We start from the raw sequence: 20,973 nt of genomic DNA on the forward strand, positions 1-20,973 counted from the left end.
GAACAAGCCGCTTGGATCCATTGGACTCGCGTCAAGAGGGCTCCAGAACCCCAATGGACATCAACGCAGACTGGACCCCTGAAGCTTCGCCTCCAACGAAAAGATGGACATTAGTAGCATTGATGATCGTCAACATGCCGGGACTTTGTATTTCAGGGGGAGGGACATGGGATGTGAATACATATACACCAAGTCTGGAAACATTGGTAAATGCTACTAATCTGTCAGATTGTTGGGTATGTACTACCCTACCTAAAGGAGAAATGAAATTGCCTCTATATGGGGTGGCAGCAAGCAATTGGAACAATGCCAACGGAACCTGGCCTAAATTTTGGGCAAAAGGGGGGGATGAGTCGAATGGGTATTGTGAGTACGATGATAATATCTACCCCTTAGGACCCAGATTTGATCTACAACTGTTGAAAGAAGAGTTTGTGGTATTAATTAGCAATAACAATTGTGCATGGGAACACGGGGAATATAGACACAGCGGGCCGGTGAATAAGACAACAACTTGGGGATGGAGCAAGTACTGGATTAATAAAACAACTGTTGATGTGGGAAGTTGGGATCTAACAGGGACAAGGGTAACATATATTGACTTTTGCGACAAAACACAACTAGTTGCATATAAAAGTAGTGGTATTTCCGAAGGAGAAGGATATTCCTGGGAGTATGGATGGTACCAGGCGGGGAAATTTTTAGGTGCTAATTTGACGGCAACTATTGGACCCTGTAAGTTACCTAAAGGGTATTGGTGGTTGTGTGGAGATGGATATAGTAGAAAACAGCTGCCCGGAGGATGGAAGGGAACTTGCACGATAGGCTATCTAACTAGCCAGGATACGGTGTTTAATCAGTCTGAAATCCCCTCAGGAATGCTGAGAACACCTTGGAGGAGAATTCGGGGCGTGGAAAACCCTCTAGTGACGAGGGGAACAAGGTTCCACAGCTTTGTAAGATGGTTTATACCGTTCCTGGGCGTCAGTGAATTGGAAAAGGCAATTGTGAACATATCGGCCACTATAGAAGTGCTTGAGAAATCTACAATCGATGCTATACAAGCAGTTCAACAAGAAATCCAGTCGTTAGCAAATGTGGTGGGACAAAACAGAATGGCATTAGACTTATTAACCTGGAAAGAAGGAGGCTTATGTGCAGTGATTAATCAAAGCTGTTGTTCATCTGTAAACCAGAATGGGAGAGTAGAAAAAGACTTACAAAATCTCATAGCTAAAACTCAGATTTTGCATTTGACTGCGCAAGATGACACCACATTCGGGTTTTCTGATCGCTGCGAAAAGTTAACCTCGTGGTTACCTAACTTGGATTGGCTTAAGCGACTGTTTTTCCTTCTAATAGCAATACTTATGTTAGGAACTTTAGTGTGTGCATTAATTAGATGTCTTATGTGTTGTACCAGGGGGGTGAAAGACGAATACATTCAATGGAAGAAGCATCAGCTCCGTGAACGAGTGGAATCTGGGAAGTATTTTAGAAATCAGATGGGGAGAGAGAATGTGTTATAGGTGATTGTAAAAGATTTTACAAAGTTGAAAGAAAAGGGGGGACTTGATTCAGAAAACGAACGGGTACAGGTTGTTAGTGCGGATGTAATACAGCCTGGGAAAGAACAAAAGCTCGGAGCCCCAGCATTCCAAGATAAAGAAATGGCCTTGTGTATAAGATAGCGGGAGCAGCTGCATGCTAAGGAGGTGCTGAGGAGGAACCTAACTGTCTGGGAAAGGTGTCCATCTGGTCAGGACAGGGGAGGAGATTTTTGATAATGAGTTCTTAGAAATAATTAGAATAGTAACGCCTTTAATTATAATAACCTGCCCACCTTAATGAATATGTATGCTTTTCACCATAAATGGACGCTTGCTTCACAAACCGGTGTGCAAGTTTGGCGGAGAAATCCCCCTTGCACCCAGCGCTGCAATAAACATACCTGCTTTATAACTCTCTGCGAGTTGTAAGGTTTGTTTCCGCGCGTCAGTTTGGCACCCCAGATGGGACCCCCTCTGTCCGGCTGCGGGACCTGCTGAGGACGGGACTCCTCTGGGCGCCCCCGAGATTTCTCGGAAGGACTCCCCAACTCATCCAGATCACCGCGGGGACAGACAAGGACCATCTCCTGCGGACCAGGTATGTTCAGGGTTTCTCAGTGGGGGACCTGTAAGTCGTGAGGAGACGTCCTACGCGTGGTAAAGAGTGGGTGTACTCGCCCCGGGGTATGCTCAAGCTTGGGCTAATGGTGTGGGATCCCTGGGTTTTGGGTTTTGTGTTAGTGTGTGGAATTGTAATATTGTTGATTATTTGTTGTATTTGTCATAAGGTACCCCTACCGTGTTATTGTCTGTAATTGTTGTATGAGTGAACTGAGTGATTGAGACGTGGCACTGCTGCGGAGCGAGTGCAGAGTTCTCATCCACGGTTCCGTGTTCTCCGCGAGGAGAGCGGCCGGAGACGAACGAAGCGTATGACAGACTGTACAGAAGCATTGTGTGAATCTAATATTGAGAATATTAAGTGGCAGTGTCTTGGACATTCGGATAACGTTTGTGATCCTATTTTTGTCTTAAAGTGCTTTGCTTGTAATACGGAGGTTTGGGTAGGTCGGGAGGACGATTTTTGGTGTCCACAGTGTGGTAGCTGGACTGAGCGGGAAAAGATCGAGCGGGCGGGAGAGTTGAAACAAGTAATCTGTGGAGACATAGCCTACTCCTGGAGATAAAGGTAGCGGCAGCGGCAGCGGCGGGGGTAACACCTAAGTGACACACGGAGATCAGGATCGCCTCTGAACTAAGGGGGTAAGGAGGACATAAAATGGGCAATAATCAAGGGGGCGAGATACTGAAAAAGAGTCCCCTAGGGTGTATTTTAGCACACTGGAAGGAGATCGGGGGCTCACCAGGTGGCAGCGTGGACAAGAAAACCTTAATTAAATATTGTAATCAATGGTGGCCCCTTTACAAAGTAGATGATCAGGAGAAATGGCCCTTAACGGGACTCTTAATTACAATACTATACTACAATTAATGCTGTTCCTTAGAAGGGAAGGAAAGTGGGATGAAGTCATATATGCGGATATGTTTTTCACCCTTTGGAACCATCCAGAGTACCAACGGGACTGCGGGCTATTACCTCCACAAGACCCGATGGTACTAGCCTTAGAGAAAGAAAGAAGAGGAGAAATGAAAGGTGATGTAAAAAGATGTTGTTCAGCCTGTAGCATAGGGCAGAGATGCACAAAGCCTGAAAAGATTCAGGATCTTAAAGACGACGATTTTCTTGACACTTACTTACCACCGGTTAGAGCAATAGAAGACCGTTGGGAGGGGGTAAGGGTTCCTCAAGAAGATGGGGAAACGGAAGCTGATTCCAAAACTGAATCAAAAACCCCACCTGACAGCCCTGTATCGTCCCGTACTCGGAAAAGGACAGAGCAAGCAGTGATTCAAGCACCCTTAAGGGAAGCTGTGGGTCCGGACGGACTACCTGTAATGATAAAAGTCCCTTTTTCCTCATTTGATTTAGAAACCTGGAAAAGCGTGGCAAAGAACCATCGGAATGATCCCGTAGGGGTTACTAGACATTTTCAGTTTCTGGTAAAGCAGCATAACCCTGACTGGAGTGATATCCAGTTATTATTAGATCACCTAACAGAAACTGAGAAACAACTGGTTTTAAAAACTGCTCACAATATAGCCACGGAACAACTGAAAGATTCAGGAAGGGCCATTAAAGAACACTTCCCCTTGCAGAACCCTCACTGGAACCCAAACAGGAGCATTCACTCAGAGGCGCTAGAAACTTACAGAGATTGGATTATAACAGGGATGGAGAGGGCTATCCCGAAAGCCATTAACTGGTCAATGCTGTATGCTGTAAGACAAGGGCCGAAGGAGAGTCCCTCGGAGTTTCTGGATAAATTACGAGATGCAATGAGACGCTACACCCCCTTGGACCCTGGATCAGAGATAGGAATCCAGCAGTTAGTGTCTCTCTTTTTAGGGCAGTCTGCCAACGATATCCGGAGGAAGCTGCAAAAACTGAGAACAACCGACAGCAGGAATCTAGAGACTCTGTTAGATGAGGCACGGAGAGTGTTTAACAACCGGGAGGAGGAGGATAAGAAAAGGGACAGATGGGCACTGGTGGTAGCAATACATGGGAGGGGGGAAACGAAAGCAGGGAATTTTAGGAAACCATTAGAAAGAGATCAATGTGCATGGTGTAAGCAGAGAGGGCACTGGAAGAATGAGTGCCCAAAAAGACGAAAAGAAAAAATTCAGGCCCATTATAAAGAAGATTGACGGGGACCGGGGGAATCTACCCTAGCGGATCCACTGGTTACCCTAAGGCTAGGGAAAAAGCAACAAGAAATGGAATTTTTGGTGGATACAGGAGCAACGTATTCGGTTTTAAATCAAGCTCTGACCCCTCTTGATACTGATTTTATAACAGTAACAGGAGCCACTGGCCAGAGTGAAAAGGCATATTTTCTCAAACCTCTTAAGTTCAAATTGGGAAAACAATTGGGGATACACAAATTTTTATATCTGCCAAATTCGCCGAGACCCCTGTTAGGGTGAGATTTATTAGAGCAATTGGGAGCAGAAATTAAATTCAAAAAAGGGAAAAATGGAACTCCGGATAAGAGAAGATCAACTAATTGAAATACTAAGTTTGGCCCTAATAGGAACTCCCATTTCTACAGGAGTGCCTGAGGAGATTAAAGCCCAACTTTATCTGGGGGTATGGGCCTCGGGAGTGCCGGGGAGAGCAAAAAATGCTTCCCCAATAGTGATAAAGCCTCAACAAGGAGCACGACCGGTGAGAGTTAAACAGTATCCCCTTAGAATAGAGGACAGGGAGGGGATCCGACCAACTATAGATCGGTTTATTGAGTATGGGCCGCTGAAAGAATGTGAATCAGAGTATAACACTCCAATATTACCTGTTAAGAAGCCGGATGGTAGCTATCGCATAGTGCAGGACCTCAGAGCTATCAACAGAATTGTTGAGGCTTTACATCCGGTAGTAGCAAATCCATACACTCTTCTAACTAAACTGGTACCTGAATTGGCATGGTTTACCGTTCTGGACCTAAAGGATGCCTTTTTCTGCGTGCCTTTGAGCCCAGAGAGCCAGCTTTTATTTGCATTCGAATGGGAAAACCCAGAATCTGGGAGGAAAACACAGCTTACATGGACTGTGCTACCGCAGGGCTTCAAAAATAGCCCGACACTTTTTGGAAATCAGCTAGCTAAAGACTTGGAACAGTGGAAACACCCGCTTGGGTCAGGAGTGGTTTTGCAGTATGTGGACGATATATTACTCGCCACTGACACCAGAGAAACATGCATAAAATGGACTGTGAGCCTGTTAAATTTTCTTGGACTTAATGGCTATAAAGTTTCTTCACAGAAAGCACAGATAGCCCAGCAGCAAGTGACTTATCTGGGATATGAAATAACCGCAGGCCAACGGACACTAGGGAAGGAGAGGAAAGAGGCCATCTGCCAGACACCTCGACCACAGACGCCTAAGGAACTTCGAACCTTCCTAGGAATGACAGGATGGTGTCGTCTCTGGATATATAACTACGGACTTTTGGTAAAGCCTCTATACGAGTTATTAAAATCTGACTCAAAGAATATTATATGGAATAGGGAGGCAGACAAAGCCTTCCATCAATTAAAAAAGAGGTTAATGGAAGCACCTGCCCTGGGATTACCTGACACTACTAAACCTTTCTGGTTGTTTTCCTATGAAAAGCAAGGAATGGCCTTAGGAGTCCTAGCCCAGAATTTGGGACCCTATCGAAGGGCAGTGGCATACTTCTCCAAACAGCTTGACGAAGTAAGTAAAGGGTGGCCTAGCTGTCTCCGAGCGGTGGCAGCAGTGGTAATAAACATCCAAGAGGCCCGTAAGTTCACCCTAGGCCAGAAAATCACAGTTACGGTATCACATACAGTCTCAGCAGTACTGGAAGTAAAAGGGGGGCATTGGCTTTCACCTCAGAGGTTTCTTAAGTACCAGGCTATCCTGATAGAGCAAGATGATGTAGAAATAACAGTAACTAATATTGTCAACCCAGCCTCTTTCCTCAGCGGAACCGAAGGAGAATCAGTGACCCACGACTGCTTGGAAACAATCGAGGCTGTGTACTCCAGCCGACCAGACCTGAAAGAAGAACCATTAGAGGATGCAGAGGATTCCTGGTTCACCGACGGGAGCAGCTTCATTCAACAGGGGATACGCAAAGCTGGCTATGCGGTAACCACCACAGAGAAGGTAATAGAATCCAAGGCCCTGGCCCCCAATACATCAGCCCAAAAGGCTGAGATTATAGCACTAACCCGAGCCCTGGAATTGGCCAAAGGAAAATGGATAAATATCTGGACAGACTCTAAATATGCTTTTGGGGTAGTGCATGCTCACGGGGCGGTCTGGAGAGAAAGAGGACTCTTATCTACACAAGGGAAGCACATCAAACATGCTGAAGAAATTCTCAAACTCTTAGATGCAGTATTACTGCCTACCAAAGTGGCTATCATGCACTGCAAAGCCCACCGAAAAGGGAACACCGCTGTGGAACTGGGTAACGCACTGGCGGACCGAGAAGCCAAAAGGGCAGCGGAAATGGGTAATGCAGAAATACAATCCTTGGTCCCAGATGGTAAGATACAAATTGATGACGAACCTAAATATTCTAGGGATGATCACAAATTGATCAAAGACTTAAATGGGAAAATTGAAGGGAAATGGGCCAAAACCCCACAGGGAAAAATAATAGTGCCTTTTTCGTTATTATGGGCAATGGTCACGGCAGAACATAGAAAATCCCATTGGGGAACAGAGGCGCTTTACAGATACCTGAGTAGGCTAATATGTGCTCGAAATCTATACGCCACTGTCAAACAAGTCACTCAGCAGTGTGAGGTATGTTTACAGAACAACCCTAAGACAGGCCCCAGAGTCCAATTTGGCCAGATAGGGAAGGGAAACTATCCGGGACAACAATGGCAAATTGATTTTTCAGAACTTCCAAGAAAAGGGGGGTTTCGATACCTATTGGTGTTAACTGATACCTTTTCAGGATGGCCAGAGGCATTTCCCTGTCGAACCAACAAAACAAGAGAAGTGGTCAAAGCATTATTGCATGAAATTATACCAAGGTTCGGGGTTCCCGCAGTAATTTCCTCGGACCGAGGATCTCATTTCACTGCAAGGGTTGTTTCGAAAGTAAGCAGATTATTGGGTATAGACTGGCAACTTCACACCCCATACAACCCACGATCGAGTGGTCAAGTAGAAAAGATGAATCGCTTGATCAAAACGCAAATTGTGAAACTAGGCCAGGAAGCTAACTTGGCCTGGCCTCAATCACTACCATTAGCCCTTCTCAGGATAAGAACAAAACCCAGAACCAAAGAAGGTTTGAGCCCCTTTGAAATACTGTATGGGAGACCATATAGTGTACAAGACGGGACATCCACAGAGCTGGGGAATGAAATACTAACAGATTACCTGATAAATTTACAAAAACAGCTCTGAGAGGTAGAAAAACTGGTTCTGGGAACAAGAGCTCGTGGACTGGATGGACCAGTACACGAGATCGAACCTGGGGACTATGTATATGTTAAGTCTTTTACAGATTCACCACTGAAGCCAAAGTGGGAAGGTCCCTTCCAGGTACTGCTGACCACTCACACGGCCATAAAGATCAAGGAACAAGCCGCTTGGATCCATTGGACTCGCGTCAAGAGGGCTCCAGAACCCCAATGGACATCAACGCAGACTGGACCCCTGAAGCTTCGCCTCCAACGAAAAGATGGACATTAGTAGCATTGATGATCGTCAACATGCCGGGACTTTGTATTTCAGGGGGAGGGACATGGGATGTGAATACATATACACCAAGTCTGGAAACATTGGTAAATGCTACTAATCTGTCAGATTGTTGGGTATGTACTACCCTACCTAAAGGAGAAATGAAATTGCCTCTATATGGGGTGGCAGCAAGCAATTGGAACAATGCCAACGGAACCTGGCCTAAATTTTGGGCAAAAGGGGGGGATGAGTCGAATGGGTATTGTGAGTACGATGATAATATCTACCCCTTAGGACCCAGATTTGATCTACAACTGTTGAAAGAAGAGTTTGTGGTATTAATTAGCAATAACAATTGTGCATGGGAACACGGGGAATATAGACACAGCGGGCCGGTGAATAAGACAACAACTTGGGGATGGAGCAAGTACTGGATTAATAAAACAACTGTTGATGTGGGAAGTTGGGATCTAACAGGGACAAGGGTAACATATATTGACTTTTGCGACAAAACACAACTAGTTGCATATAAAAGTAGTGGTATTTCCGAAGGAGAAGGATATTCCTGGGAGTATGGATGGTACCAGGCGGGGAAATTTTTAGGTGCTAATTTGACGGCAACTATTGGACCCTGTAAGTTACCTAAAGGGTATTGGTGGTTGTGTGGAGATGGATATAGTAGAAAACAGCTGCCCGGAGGATGGAAGGGAACTTGCACGATAGGCTATCTAACTAGCCAGGATACGGTGTTTAATCAGTCTGAAATCCCCTCAGGAATGCTGAGAACACCTTGGAGGAGAATTCGGGGCGTGGAAAACCCTCTAGTGACGAGGGGAACAAGGTTCCACAGCTTTGTAAGATGGTTTATACCGTTCCTGGGCGTCAGTGAATTGGAAAAGGCAATTGTGAACATATCGGCCACTATAGAAGTGCTTGAGAAATCTACAATCGATGCTATACAAGCACTTCAACAAGAAATCCAGTCGTTAGCAAATGTGGTGGGACAAAACAGAATGGCATTAGACTTATTAACCTGGAAAGAAGGAGGCTTATGTGCAGTGATTAATCAAAGCTGTTGTTCATCTGTAAACCAGAATGGGAGAGTAGAAAAAGACTTACAAAATCTCATAGCTAAAACTCAGATTTTGCATTTGACTGCGCAAGATGACACCACATTCGGGTTTTCTGATCGCTGCGAAAAGTTAACCTCGTGGTTACCTAACTTGGATTGGCTTAAGCGACTGTTTTTCCTTCTAATAGCAATACTTATGTTAGGAACTTTAGTGTGTGCATTAATTAGATGTCTTATGTGTTGTACCAGGGGGGTGAAAGACGAATACATTCAATGGAAGAAGCATCAGCTCCGTGAACGAGTGGAATCTGGGAAGTATTTTAGAAATCAGATGGGGAGAGAGAATGTGTTATAGGTGATTGTAAAAGATTTTACAAAGTTGAAAGAAAAGGGGGGACTTGATTCAGAAAACGAACGGTTACAGGTTGTTAGTACGGTACAGGTTGTTAGTGCGGATGTAATACAGCCTGGGAAAGAACAAAAGCTCGGAGCCCCAGCATTCCAAGATAAAGAAATGGCCTTGTGTATAAGATAGAAGTTCTTAGAGACCTTGAAAACAAGCAAGACTTGGTCTTGCTGATGCCTTGGTTGTGGGACTCATCTCCTGAAGATCGGCATTTTTGGTGGCCGGTGCTGGGAAAAGGTGGAAAAAAGGTGCTTTTGAGGATAGAGTGGCCAGGAAAGTCCGCAGCCCCAAAGTCTGGGTGGCAATGCAAGTAGTTCCCAGAGACCTTGGAAGAAAGCAAGAGTTGTTCTGGCTGCCACCTTACGTGTAGGACTCAGCTCCGGATATTCGGCAAATGTGAGGTCTGTGCTGGGAAAAAGTAAAAAAAAAGGTGCTTTTGAGGATAGAGTGGCCAGGAAAGGCCGCAGCCCCAAAGTCTGGGTGGCAATGCAAGTAGTTCCCAGAGACCTTGAAAAAAAGCAAGACTTGGTCTGGCTGACGCCTTGGTTGTGGGACTCATCTCCTGAAGATCGGCATTTTTGGAGGCCGGTGCTGGGAAAAGGTGAAAAAAAGGTGCTTTTGAGGATAGAGTGGCCAGGAAAGGCCGCAGCTCCAAAGTCTGCGTGGCAATGCAAGGAGTTCCCAGAGGCGTTCCTAAAAATCAAGAGGTGTTCTGGCTGCCACCTGGGTTGTGGGAGTCAGTTCCTGACGTTCAAAGTTTTTGGAGGCCGGTGCTGGGAAAAGGTGAAAAAAAGGTGCTTTTGAGGATAGAGTGGCCAGGAAAGGCCGCAGCTCCAAAGTCTGCGTGGCAATGCAAGGAGTTCCCAGAGGCGTTCCTAAAAATCAAGAGGTGTTCTGGCTGCCACCTGGGTTGTGGGAGTCAGTTCCTGACGTTCAAAGTTTTTGGAGGCCGGTGCTGGGAAGAGGTGAAAAAAAGGTGCTTGTGAGGATAGAGGGGCCAGGAAAGCTCGCAGCCCCAAAGTCTGGGTGGCAATGCAAGGAGTTCCCAGAGACCTTGAAAACAAGCAAGACTTGGTCTGGCTGACGCCTTGGCTGTGGGAGCCAGGCCAGGACGTTTGGAATTTTTGGAGGCCTGTCCTGGGAAGAGGTGAAAAAAAGGTGCTTTTGAGGATAGAGTGGCCAGGAAAGGCCGCAGCCCCAAAGTCTGGGTGGCAATGCAAGTAGTTCCCAGAGACCTTGAAAACAAGCAAGACTTGGTCTGGCTGACGCCTTGGCTGTGGGAGCCAGGCCAGGACGTTCAGCATGTTTGGAGGCCTGTCCTGGGAAGAGGTGAAAAAAAGGTGCTTTTGAGGATAGAGTGGCCAGGAAAGCTCGCAGCCCCAAAGTCTGGGTGGCAATGCAAGTAGTTCCCAGAGACCTTGGAAGAAAGCAAGAGTTGTTCTGGCTGCTACCTTGCGTGTAGGACTCAGCTCTGGACGTTCGGCAAGTATGAGGCCTGTGCCGGAAAAAGTGAAAAAAAAGTTGCTTTTGAGGATAGAGTGGCCAGGAAAGGCCGCAGCCCCAAAGTCTGGGTGGCAATGCAAGTAGTTCCCAGAGACCTAGGAAGAAAGCAAGAGTTGTTCTGGCTGACAATTTGCGTGGAATCAGCTCCGGACATTCGGCAAATGTGAGGCCTGTGCTAAGAAAAAGTGAAAAAAAGGTTAGGGTTAGGGTTAGGGTTAGGGGTTAGGGTTAGGGTTACGGTTTAGGGTTAGAGTTAGCCATTAGGGTTACGGTTAGTGATAGGCGGTTAGGGTTAGGGTTACGGTTAGGGGTGTTCTGCTGCCACCTGGGTTGTGGAGTCAGCTCCTAACGTTTGGAATTTTTGGAGGCCGGTGCTGGGAAGAGGTGAAAAAAAGGTGCTTGTGAGGATAGAGTGGCCAGGAAAGCTCGCAGCCCCAAAGTCTGGGTGGCAATGCAAGTAGTTCCCAGAGACCTAGGAAGAAAGCAAGAGTTGTTCTGGCTGACACTTTGCGTGTAGGAATCAGCTCCGGACGTTCGGCAAATGTGAGGCCTGTGCTAAGAAAAAGTGAAAAAAAGGTTAGGGTTAGGGGTTAGGGTTAGGGTTTAGGGTATAGGGTTAGGGTTAGGGTTTGGGTTAGGGTTTAGGGTTAGGGTTTAGGGTTAGAGTTAGCCATTAGGGTTACGGTTAGTGATAGCCGGTTAGGGTTAGGGTTAGGGGTTAGGGTTAGGGGTTAGGGTTAGGGTTCAGGGTTAGGGTTAGGGTTAGGGTTTAGAGTTAGGGTTAGCCATTAGGGTTACGGTTAGTGATAGCCGGTTAGAGTTAGGGTTAGGGTTAGCCATTAGGGTTACGGTTAGTGATAGCTGGTTAGGGTTAGGGTTAGGGTTAGGCTTAGGGTTTAGGGTTTGCCATTAGGGTTACGGTTAGTGATAGGCGGTTAGGGTTAGGGTTAGGGTTAGGGGTGTTCTGCTGCCATCTGGGTTGTGGAGTCAGCTCCTAACGTTTGGAATTTTTGGAGGCCGGTGCATGGGAAGAAGTGAAAAAAAGGTGCTTTTGAGGATAGAGTGGCTAGGAAAGCTCGCAGCCCCAAAGTCTGGGTGGCAATGCAAGTAGTTCCCAGAGACCTTGGAAGAAAGCAAGAGTTGTTCTGGCTGCCAACTTGGGTGTAGGAATCATCTCCGGACGTTCGGCAAATGTGAGGCCTGTGCTGGGAAAAAGTGAAAAAAAGGTTAGGGTTAGGGTTAGGGTTATGGTTTGGGGTTAAAGGTTAGGGTTAGGTTTAGGGTTAGGGTTTAGGGTTAGGTTTAGGGTTAGGGTTAGGGTTTAGGGTTAGGGTTAGCCATTAGGGTTACGGTTAGTGATAGGCGGTTAGGGTTAGGGTTAGGGTTAGGGGTGTTCTGCTGCCACCTGGGTTGTGGAGTCAGCTCCTAACGTTTGGAATTTTTGGAGGCCGGTGCTGGGAAGAAGTGAAAAAAAGCTTAGGGTTAGGGTTAGGGTTAGGATTTAGCGTTAGAGTTAGCCATTAGGGTTACGGTTAGTGATAGCCGGTTAGGGTTAGGGTTAGGGTTAGGGTTAGCCATTAGGGTTGCGGTTAGTGATAGGCGGTTAGGGTTAGGGTTAGGGTTAGGGGTGTTCTGCTGCCACCTGGGTTGTGGAGTCAGCTCCTAACGTTTGGAATTTTTGGAGGCCGGTGCTGGGAAGAGGTGAAAAAAAGGTGCTTTTGAGGATAGAGTGGCCAGGAAAGCTCTCAGCCCCAAAGTCTGGGTGGCAATGCAAGTAGTTCCCAGAGACCTAGGAAGAAAGCAAGAGTTGTTCTGGCTGACACTTTGCGTGTAGGAATCAGCTCCGGACGTTCGGCAAATGTGAGGCCTGTGCTAAGAAAAAGTGAAAAAAAGGTTAGGGTTAGGGTTAGGGGTTAGGGTTACGGTTTGGGTTAGGGTTTAGGGTTAGGGTTTAGGGTTAGAGTTAGCCATTAGGGTTACGGTTAGTGATAGCCGGTTAGGGTTAGGGTTAGGGGTTAGGGTTAGGGTTTAGGGTTAGGGTTTAGAGTTAGGGTTAACCATTAGGGTTACAGTTAGTGATAGCCAGTTAGAGTTAGGGTTAGGGTTAGCCATTAGGGTTACGGTTAGTGATAGCCGGTTAGGGTTAGGGTTAAGTTTAGGGTTAGGCTTAGGGTTTAGGTTTAGGGTTTGCCATTAGGGTTACGGTTAGTGATAGGCGGTTAGGGTTAGGGTTAGGGTTAGGGGTGTTCTGCTGCCACCTGGGTTGTGGAGTCAGCTCCTAACGTTTGGAATTTTTGGAGGCCGGTGCATGGGAAGAAGTGAAAAAAAGGTGCTTTTGAGGATAGAGTGGCTAGGAAAGCTCGCAGCCCCAAAGTCTGGGTGGCAATGCAAGTAGTTCCCAGAGACCTTGGAAGAAAGCAAGAGTTGTTCTGGCTGCCAACTTGGGTGTAGGAATCATCTCCGGACGTTCGGCAAATGTGAGGCCTGTGCTAAGAAAAAGTGAAAAAAAGGTTAGGGTTAGGGTTAGGGTTAGGGTTTAGGGTTAGGGTTTAGGGTTAGGGGTTAGGGTTAGGGTTACGGTTTAGGGTTAGAGTTAGCCATTAGGGTTACGGTTAGTGATAGGCGGTTAGGGTTAGGGTTACGGTTAGGGGTGTTCTGCTGCCACCTGGGTTGTGGAGTCAGCTCCTAACGTTTGGAATTTTTGGAGGCCGGTGCTGGGAAGAGGTGAAAAAAAGGTGCTTTTGAGGATAGAGTGGCCAGGAAAGCTCTCAGCCCCAAAGTCTGGGTGGCAATGCAAGTAGTTCCCAGAGACCTTGAAAAAAAGCAAGACTTGGTCTGGCTGACGCCTTGGTTGTGGGACTCATCTCCTGAAGATCGGCATTTTTGGAGGCCGGTGCTGGGAAAAGGTGAAAAAAAGGTGCTTTTGAGGATAGAGTGGCCAGGAAAGGCCGCAGCTCCAAAGTCTGCGTGGCAATGCAAGGAGTTCCCAGAGGCGTTCCTAAAAATCAAGAGGTGTTCTGGCTGCCACCTGGGTTGTGGGAGTCAGTTCCTGACGTTCAAAGTTTTTGGAGGCCGGTGCTGGGAAAAGGTGAAAAAAAGGTGCTTTTGAGGATAGAGTGGCCAGGAAAGGCCGCAGCTCCAAAGTCTGCGTGGCAATGCAAGGAGTTCCCAGAGGCGTTCCTAAAAATCAAGAGGTGTTCTGGCTGCCACCTGGGTTGTGGGAGTCAGTTCCTGACGTTCAAAGTTTTTGGAGGCCGGTGCTGGGAAGAGGTGAAAAAAAGGTGCTTGTGAGGATAGAGGGGCCAGGAAAGCTCGCAGCCCCAAAGTCTGGGTGGCAATGCAAGGAGTTCCCAGAGACCTTGAAAACAAGCAAGACTTGGTCTGGCTGACGCCTTGGCTGTGGGAGCCAGGCCAGGACGTTTGGAATTTTTGGAGGCCTGTCCTGGGAAGAGGTGAAAAAAAGGTGCTTTTGAGGATAGAGTGGCCAGGAAAGGCCGCAGCCCCAAAGTCTGGGTGGCAATGCAAGTAGTTCCCAGAGACCTTGAAAACAAGCAAGACTTGGTCTGGCTGACGCCTTGGCTGTGGGAGCCAGGCCAGGACGTTCAGCATGTTTGGAGGCCTGTCCTGGGAAGAGGTGAAAAAAAGGTGCTTTTGAGGATAGAGTGGCCAGGAAAGCTCGCAGCCCCAAAGTCTGGGTGGCAATGCAAGTAGTTCCCAGAGACCTTGGAAGAAAGCAAGAGTTGTTCTGGCTGCTACCTTGCGTGTAGGACTCAGCTCTGGACGTTCGGCAAGTATGAGGCCTGTGCCGGAAAAAGTGAAAAAAAAGTTGCTTTTGAGGATAGAGTGGCCAGGAAAGGCCGCAGCCCCAAAGTCTGGGTGGCAATGCAAGTAGTTCCCAGAGACCTAGGAAGAAAGCAAGAGTTGTTCTGGCTGACAATTTGCGTGGAATCAGCTCCGGACATTCGGCAAATGTGAGGCCTGTGCTAAGAAAAAGTGAAAAAAAGGTTAGGGTTAGGGTTAGGGTTAGGGGTTAGGGTTAGGGTTACGGTTTAGGGTTAGAGTTAGCCATTAGGGTTACGGTTAGTGATAGGCGGTTAGGGTTAGGGTTACGGTTAGGGGTGTTCTGCTGCCACCTGGGTTGTGGAGTCAGCTCCTAACGTTTGGAATTTTTGGAGGCCGGTGCTGGGAAGAGGTGAAAAAAAGGTGCTTTTGAGGATAGAGTGGCCAGGAAAGCTCGCAGCCCCAAAGTCTGGGTGGCAATGCAAGTAGTTCCCAGAGACCTAGGAAGAAAGCAAGAGTTGTTCTGGCTGACACTTTGCGTGTAGGAATCAGCTCCGGACGTTCGGCAAATGTGAGGCCTGTGCTAAGAAAAAGTGAAAAAAAGGTTAGGGTTAGGGGTTAGGGTTAGGGTTTAGGGTATAGGGTTAGGGTTAGGGTTTGGGTTAGGGTTTAGGGTTAGGGTTTAGGGTTAGAGTTAGCCATTAGGGTTACGGTTAGTGATAGCCGGTTAGGGTTAGGGTTAGGGGTTAGGGTTAGGGTTAGGGTTCAGGGTTAGGGTTAGGGTTAGGGTTTAGAGTTAGGGTTAGCCATTAGGGTTACGGTTAGTGATAGCCGGTTAGAGTTAGGGTTAGGGTTAGCCATTAGGGTTACGGTTAGTGATAGCTGGTTAGGGTTAGGGTTAGGGTTAGGCTTAGGGTTTAGGGTTTGCCATTAGGGTTACGGTTAGTGATAGGCGGTTAGGGTTAGGGTTAGGGTTAGGGGTGTTCTGCTGCCATCTGGGTTGTGGAGTCAGCTCCTAACGTTTGGAATTTTTGGAGGCCGGTGCATGGGAAGAAGTGAAAAAAAGGTGCTTTTGAGGATAGAGTGGCTAGGAAAGCTCGCAGCCCCAAAGTCTGGGTGGCAATGCAAGTAGTTCCCAGAGACCTTGGAAGAAAGCAAGAGTTGTTCTGGCTGCCAACTTGGGTGTAGGAATCATCTCCGGACGTTCGGCAAATGTGAGGCCTGTGCTGGGAAAAAGTGAAAAAAAGGTTAGGGTTAGGGTTAGGGTTATGGTTTGGGGTTAAAGGTTAGGGTTAGGTTTAGGGTTAGGGTTTAGGGTTAGGTTTAGGGTTAGGGTTAGGGTTTAGGGTTAGGGTTAGCCATTAGGGTTACGGTTAGTGATAGGCGGTTAGGGTTAGGGTTAGGGTTAGGGGTGTTCTGCTGCCACCTGGGTTGTGGAGTCAGCTCCTAACGTTTGGAATTTTTGGAGGCCGGTGCTGGGAAGAAGTGAAAAAAAGCTTAGGGTTAGGGTTAGGGTTAGGATTTAGCGTTAGAGTTAGCCATTAGGGTTACGGTTAGTGATAGCCGGTTAGGGTTAGGGTTAGGGTTTAGGGTTAGGGTTAGCCATTAGGGTTGCGGTTAGTGATAGGCGGTTAGGGTTAGGGTTAGGGTTAGGGGTGTTCTGCTGCCACCTGGGTTGTGGAGTCAGCTCCTAACGTTTGGAATTTTTGGAGGCCGGTGCTGGGAAGAGGTGAAAAAAAGGTGCTTTTGAGGATAGAGTGGCCAGGAAAGCTCTCAGCCCCAAAGTCTGGGTGGCAATGCAAGTAGTTCCCAGAGACCTAGGAAGAAAGCAAGAGTTGTTCTGGCTGACACTTTGCGTGTAGGAATCAGCTCCGGACGTTCGGCAAATGTGAGGCCTGTGCTAAGAAAAAGTGAAAAAAAGGTTAGGGTTAGGGTTAGGGGTTAGGGTTACGGTTTGGGTTAGGGTTTAGGGTTAGGGTTTAGGGTTAGAGTTAGCCATTAGGGTTACGGTTAGTGATAGCCGGTTAGGGTTAGGGTTAGGGGTTAGGGTTAGGGTTTAGGGTTAGGGTTTAGAGTTAGGGTTAACCATTAGGGTTACAGTTAGTGATAGCCAGTTAGAGTTAGGGTTAGGGTTAGCCATTAGGGTTACGGTTAGTGATAGCCGGTTAGGGTTAGGGTTAAGTTTAGGGTTAGGCTTAGGGTTTAGGTTTAGGGTTTGCCATTAGGGTTACGGTTAGTGATAGGCGGTTAGGGTTAGGGTTAGGGTTAGGGGTGTTCTGCTGCCACCTGGGTTGTGGAGTCAGCTCCTAACGTTTGGAATTTTTGGAGGCCGGTGCATGGGAAGAAGTGAAAAAAAGGTGCTTTTGAGGATAGAGTGGCTAGGAAAGCTCGCAGCCCCAAAGTCTGGGTGGCAATGCAAGTAGTTCCCAGAGACCTTGGAAGAAAGCAAGAGTTGTTCTGGCTGCCAACTTGGGTGTAGGAATCATCTCCGGACGTTCGGCAAATGTGAGGCCTGTGCTAAGAAAAAGTGAAAAAAAGGTTAGGGTTAGGGTTAGGGTTAGGGTTTAGGGTTAGGGTTTAGGGTTAGGGTTTAGGGTTAGGGGTTAGGGTTAGGGTTACGGTTTAGGGTTAGAGTTAGCCATTAGGGTTACGGTTAGTGATAGGCGGTTAGGGTTAGGGTTACGGTTAGGGGTGTTCTGCTGCCACCTGGGTTGTGGAGTCAGCTCCTAACGTTTGGAATTTTTGGAGGCCGGTGCTGGGAAGAGGTGAAAAAAAGGTGCTTTTGAGGATAGAGTGGCCAGGAAAGCTCTCAGCCCCAAAGTCTGGGTGGCAATGCAAGTAGTTCCCAGAGACCTTGAAAAAAAGCAAGACTTGGTCTGGCTGACGCCTTGGTTGTGGGACTCATCTCCTGAAGATCGGCATTTTTGGAGGCCGGTGCTGGGAAAAGGTGAAAAAAAGGTGCTTTTGAGGATAGAGTGGCCAGGAAAGGCCGCAGCTCCAAAGTCTGCGTGGCAATGCAAGGAGTTCCCAGAGGCGTTCCTAAAAATCAAGAGGTGTTCTGGCTGCCACCTGGGTTGTGGGAGTCAGTTCCTGACGTTCAAAGTTTTTGGAGGCCGGTGCTGGGAAAAGGTGAAAAAAAGGTGCTTTTGAGGATAGAGTGGCCAGGAAAGGCCGCAGCTCCAAAGTCTGCGTGGCAATGCAAGGAGTTCCCAGAGGCGTTCCTAAAAATCAAGAGGTGTTCTGGCTGCCACCTGGGTTGTGGGAGTCAGTTCCTGACGTTCAAAGTTTTTGGAGGCCGGTGCTGGGAAGAGGTGAAAAAAAGGTGCTTGTGAGGATAGAGGGGCCAGGAAAGCTCGCAGCCCCAAAGTCTGGGTGGCAATGCAAGGAGTTCCCAGAGACCTTGAAAACAAGCAAGACTTGGTCTGGCTGACGCCTTGGCTGTGGGAGCCAGGCCAGGACGTTTGGAATTTTTGGAGGCCTGTCCTGGGAAGAGGTGAAAAAAAGGTGCTTTTGAGGATAGAGTGGCCAGGAAAGGCCGCAGCCCCAAAGTCTGGGTGGCAATGCAAGTAGTTCCCAGAGACCTTGAAAACAAGCAAGACTTGGTCTGGCTGACGCCTTGGCTGTGGGAGCCAGGCCAGGACGTTCAGCATGTTTGGAGGCCTGTCCTGGGAAGAGGTGAAAAAAAGGTGCTTTTGAGGATAGAGTGGCCAGGAAAGCTCGCAGCCCCAAAGTCTGGGTGGCAATGCAAGTAGTTCCCAGAGACCTTGGAAGAAAGCAAGAGTTGTTCTGGCTGCTACCTTGCGTGTAGGACTCAGCTCTGGACGTTCGGCAAGTATGAGGCCTGTGCCGGAAAAAGTGAAAAAAAAGTTGCTTTTGAGGATAGAGTGGCCAGGAAAGGCAGCAGCCCCAAAGTCTGGGTGGCAATGCAAGTAGTTCCCAGAGACCTAGGAAGAAAGCAAGAGTTGTTCTGGCTGCCAACTTGGGTGTAGGAATCATCTCCGGACGTTCGGCAAATGTGAGGCCTGTGCTGGGAAAAAGTGAAAAAAAGGTTAGGGTTAGGGTTAGGGTTATGGTTTGGGGTTAAAGGTTAGGGTTAGGTTTAGGGTTAGGGTTTAGGGTTAGGTTTAGGGTTAGGGTTAGGGTTTAGGGTTAGGGTTAGCCATTAGGGTTACGGTTAGTGATAGGCGGTTAGGGTTAGGGTTAGGGTTAGGGGTGTTCTGCTGCCACCTGGGTTGTGGAGTCAGCTCCTAACGTTTGGAATTTTTGGAGGCCGGTGCTGGGAAGAAGTGAAAAAAAGCTTAGGGTTAGGGTTAGGGTTAGGATTTAGCGTTAGAGTTAGCCATTAGGGTTACGGTTAGTGATAGCCGGTTAGGGTTAGGGTTAGGGTTAGGGTTAGGGTTTAGGGTTAGGGTTAGCCATTAGGGTTGCGGTTAGTGATAGGCGGTTAGGGTTAGGGTTAGGGTTAGGGGTGTTCTGCTGCCACCTGGGTTGTGGAGTCAGCTCCTAACGTTTGGAATTTTTGGAGGCCGGTGCTGGGAAGAGGTGAAAAAAAGGTGCTTTTGAGGATAGAGTGGCCAGGAAAGCTCTCAGCCCCAAAGTCTGGGTGGCAATGCAAGTAGTTCCCAGAGACCTTGGAAGAAAGCAAGAGTTGTTCTGGCTGACACTTTGCGTGTAGGAATCAGCTCCGGACGTTCGGCAAATGTGAGGCCTGTGCTAAGAAAAAGTGAAAAAAAGGTTAGGGTTAGGGTTAGGGGTTAGGGTTACGGTTTGGGTTAGGGTTTAGGGTTAGAGTTAGCCATTAGGGTTACGGTTAGTGATAGCCGGTTAGGGTTAGGGTTAGGGGTTAGGGTTAGGGTTTAGGGTTAGGGTTTAGAGTTAGGGTTAACCATTAGGGTTACAGTTAGTGATAGCCAGTTAGAGTTAGGGTTAGGGTTAGCCATTAGGGTTACGGTTAGTGATAGCCGGTTAGGGTTAGGGTTAAGTTTAGGGTTAGGCTTAGGGTTTAGGTTTAGGGTTTGCCATTAGGGTTACGGTTAGTGATAGGCGGTTAGGGTTAGGGTTAGGGTTAGGGGTGTTCTGCTGCCACCTGGGTTGTGGAGTCAGCTCCTAACGTTTGGAATTTTTGGAGGCCGGTGCATGGGAAGAAGTGAAAAAAAGGTGCTTTTGAGGATAGAGTGGCTAGGAAAGCTCGCAGCCCCAAAGTCTGGGTGGCAATGCAAGTAGTTCCCAGAGACCTTGGAAGAAAGCAAGAGTTGTTCTGGCTGCCAACTTGGGTGTAGGAATCATCTCCGGACGTTCGGCAAATGTGAGGCCTGTGCTAAGAAAAAGTGAAAAAAAGGTTAGGGTTAGGGTTAGGGTTTAGGGTTAGGGTTTAGGGTTAGGGTTTAGGGTTAGGGGTTAGGGTTAGGGTTACGGTTTAGGGTTAGAGTTAGCCATTAGGGTTACGGTTAGTGATAGGCGGTTAGGGTTAGGGTTACGGTTAGGGGTGTTCTGCTGCCACCTGGGTTGTGGAGTCAGCTCCTAACGTTTGGAATTTTTGGAGGCCGGTGCTGGGAAGAGGTGAAAAAAAGGTGCTTTTGAGGATAGAGTGGCCAGGAAAGCTCTCAGCCCCAAAGTCTGGGTGGCAAAGCAAGTAGTTCCCAGAGACCTTGAAAAAAAGCAAGACTTGGTCTGGCTGACGCCTTGGTTGTGGGACTCATCTCCTGAAGATCGGCATTTTTGGAGGCCGGTGCTGGGAAAAGGTGAAAAAAAGGTGCTTTTGAGGATAGAGTGGCCAGGAAAGGCCGCAGCTCCAAAGTCTGCGTGGCAATGCAAGGAGTTCCCAGAGGCGTTCCTAAAAATCAAGAGGTGTTCTGGCTGCCACCTGGGTTGTGGGAGTCAGTTCCTGACGTTCAAAGTTTTTGGAGGCCGGTGCTGGGAAAAGGTGAAAAAAAGGTGCTTTTGAGGATAGAGTGGCCAGGAAAGGCCGCAGCTCCAAAGTCTGCGTGGCAATGCAAGGAGTTCCCAGAGGCGTTCCTAAAAATCAAGAGGTGTTCTGGCTGCCACCTGGGTTGTGGGAGTCAGTTCCTGACGTTCAAAGTTTTTGGAGGCCGGTGCTGGGAAGAGGTGAAAAAAAGGTGCTTGTGAGGATAGAGGGGCCAGGAAAGCTCGCAGCCCCAAAGTCTGGGTGGCAATGCAAGGAGTTCCCAGAGACCTTGAAAACAAGCAAGACTTGGTCTGGCTGACGCCTTGGCTGTGGGAGCCAGGCCAGGACGTTTGGAATTTTTGGAGGCCTGTCCTGGGAAGAGGTGAAAAAAAGGTGCTTTTGAGGATAGAGTGGCCAGGAAAGGCCGCAGCCCCAAAGTCTGGGTGGCAATGCAAGTAGTTCCCA

The sequence above is a fragment of the Numenius arquata genome, chromosome 3 (genome assembly GCF_964106895.1).
Source record: "Numenius arquata chromosome 3, bNumArq3.hap1.1, whole genome shotgun sequence".
Lineage (NCBI taxonomy): Eukaryota > Metazoa > Chordata > Aves > Charadriiformes > Scolopacidae > Numenius > Numenius arquata.